The 483-nt window shown below is 38.3% G+C and overlaps 1 protein-coding gene across 7 annotated transcripts in view; it reads left to right on the top strand.

Annotated features, from left to right (window-relative positions):
* LOC117109917 (L-threonine ammonia-lyase-like) overlaps positions 1 to 483 on the top strand; it is a 13455-nt gene that overhangs the window by 3211 nt on the left and 9761 nt on the right. The window lies entirely within an intron of this gene.

The raw sequence follows: 483 nt of genomic DNA, 5'->3' as shown, positions 1-483 counted from the left end.
TTTTATCTCTCATTCTTAAAAGATGTAAAACAATAGAACAAATGAGGGCGGCAGACTGTCTTTCGACGTTGTCAGACTAATATATATAGGTTATGTGAAGGGAAAGTTCGTGTGGCATTACCAACTAACAGGCGGTTTTAAATACACTTGACAATGTTTAATTTCGTGTGCTATTACTGTACACGCACACATGGTGACGTGCGTGTCTGTTAAAATTTGAAGATTCTCCATATTACTATTTAGATAGTTTAAAGAACGTTTCGGGTCATTTTCAGCATTTCAAAACTTTCCATAATTTACCCGCCGTACGTTCATTTCCACGCACACAGCACATATTAAAGCTGGAAATCACGTTTTGTTACATAGCCCTACTTTGTGTTCCTGACACATTATTCATATCAGGAGTCACTCTTTGTGCTATTACCGTGCTCACGGGCGTCAAGACGTACGTGTACACATGCGGAAATCTTTTAAAATGCTCAA

The sequence above is a fragment of the Anneissia japonica genome, unplaced genomic scaffold (genome assembly GCF_011630105.1).
Source record: "Anneissia japonica isolate Jap-2015-1 unplaced genomic scaffold, ASM1163010v1 scaffold585_len4108843_cov191, whole genome shotgun sequence".
Lineage (NCBI taxonomy): Eukaryota > Metazoa > Echinodermata > Crinoidea > Comatulida > Comatulidae > Anneissia > Anneissia japonica.
The sequence above is the reverse complement of the archived record's forward strand: the minus strand, read 5'-3'. Positions and strand labels throughout refer to the sequence as shown.